Below are 2,053 nucleotides of genomic sequence, written 5' to 3'. Positions count from 1 at the left end.
TAAGAGTACCTTCACGTTCATTAGGCAAGCATGATCTTCTTCCTAAAACCTGATAAAGGTAAAAACACACAAAAAGAAAATTATAGTCACATATCACAAGTGAATATGAATAGGAAAAACTTAAATAAAACCTTCACCTCTGAAAAGGAACTTGTTTTACTGTACTGTTTCAGATCTTTAGAGGGAAGATAAGTTCCAGGGGATTTTTTTGTTGTTGTTGTTTTTCTTGTAACAGCTTTACTGAGATATAATTCTTACACCATAAAAATTATGGAACACCTTACAAATGTGTGTCATCCTGGCACAGAGGCCAGGCTAATCTTCTCTGTGTCATTCCAACTTTAGCATATGTGCTGCTAAAACAAGCACAAGGGATAATAACTTTATAAGTTAAGTTGGAAGAAATTACAAAGGATGGACAGTTTGTACATTTTAGAAAAAAATAACCATTTGGCAAAGCTAGAACTAAAATTAAAGGAAAAATATCATCTGGAGAAAGCATTCACAGAAAATATAGAACAAGTTCATGTAAAGAGCTTATGTATATTGACACCAAAAACTTAAATCTCTAAACTGGTGAAGAACTGAAGAAGACAATTCATGAAAACAGAGATGCTACTAGTAAACAAGCATGTGGGGAAATGTTTAGCTTCGCTTGCAATCAAAGAAATGCCCACTCAGATAATGTTGTAGCATCTTACATACACCCACCACCTTTGAGGAATGTTAGAAATTATTCCATATTACAACACTATGGTAAATCCAGTCCTTGCACACCCTGCTGGTACCCATATGAACTAGTATCGTTCTTGGCATCCATATTGGGAACCATCGTAAAATTCCATAATGTATCCCTTTCTCCTAAGGAATTTATAAAGAATAAAAAATAAAGTTACCTAGGTATTCATGGCAATGTCTCTCTAACAACCTAGATAAATAGATAGATAGGGATCTAAATCCAACAACAGAATTATTAAGGAAGGGTTGTAAAGTATTGTTTGTAACTATAATAAAAATTACAGTTTATCAGCCACCCTCAGATACATTACTTCTTTTGGTCCTAAACAGTCTCAGGAGATAGGTGGGAATTCTTAAGAATCAGAAAAAGTAAGTGACTTGCCCGAAATTGCACAATTGGTGGCTTTTGAACAACTACTACCAAATCTCAAGTTCTTGTAATGTAAAAGGGTGGTTATGAATCTCTGCTCTGAGCCTCAATTTCCTTATCCATAAAAGAGGGTAATACAAGTAGCTAAAGAGTGACTATAAACATTAAATGAAGCTCTTAAATATCTGTAAAGCTCTTAGCACAAGGTTGAGCACACAGCCAGGACTCAAATAATAATATAGGGGTGGTACAGTCAGGTAAGCAACCCGCTCTTGATCTCAGGTCTCGATCGAGCTCAGGCCGTGAGTTTAAGTCCCACAGTGGGCTCCCCGTGCTTGTGGAGCATACTTTAAAAAAAAAAGAATGAAAAAAAAAAAAAAAGAATGATAATATAAAATTGTACCAGTCCAATCCAACTATAGCAATGTAAACATTGCAAGTGGACAAGGCCAAGAGAGAATAAAGAATAATGAAAATCAGTGCAGTGGATAAAGCACTTCTCTTTTTGAATTAATTTGTTTCCAATGCAACAGTTAGAAATCTGGAGGGAAACAAAATTAGAAGATACAAAAATCTAAAATGAAATGGCGTTTTGAGGGGAGCCTAGCATTGAATCTGGGATCACTGCATCTATAGCATTTGAAATACCAAACTCACTACATGTACCCCCTAGGGGCACCATAGGACATGTGGGGCCACTAAAGGGTAGCACCATTTCACTTGACCAAGGAATCAAGGAGGCACGTATTGACCTCAATAATATATTAATGCTAATGATTGTCTTCCTTAAAGATGAACTCTTTTTTTTTTTTCCTTAAAACTGAGACTCAGAAGCATCTCAAGAAAATTCCCAGGTAGCTAGGAATGGATCCAAGTCCACTCCTAATGAACAGCAGCATTCCAGCAATGCTGCTTGGCAGTGAGGAGGGTCATCCACAGGACCAA

General features: G+C 36.4%; 1 non-coding gene across 1 annotated transcript; it reads right to left on the bottom strand.

Annotated features, from left to right (window-relative positions):
- Positions 1–264: 264 nt before the first annotated feature.
- Positions 265–369, bottom strand: LOC112646396 (U6 spliceosomal RNA). The gene has a single exon (XR_003127628.1). It is a non-coding gene; the product is annotated as a U6 spliceosomal RNA (small nuclear RNA).
- Between the last annotated feature and the right edge of the window lie 1,684 nt (positions 370–2,053).

This window comes from Canis lupus, chromosome 6 (genome assembly GCF_003254725.2).
Source record: "Canis lupus dingo isolate Sandy chromosome 6, ASM325472v2, whole genome shotgun sequence".
Taxonomy (NCBI): Eukaryota; Metazoa; Chordata; class Mammalia; order Carnivora; family Canidae; genus Canis; species Canis lupus.
The sequence above is the reverse complement of the archived record's forward strand: the minus strand, read 5'-3'. Positions and strand labels throughout refer to the sequence as shown.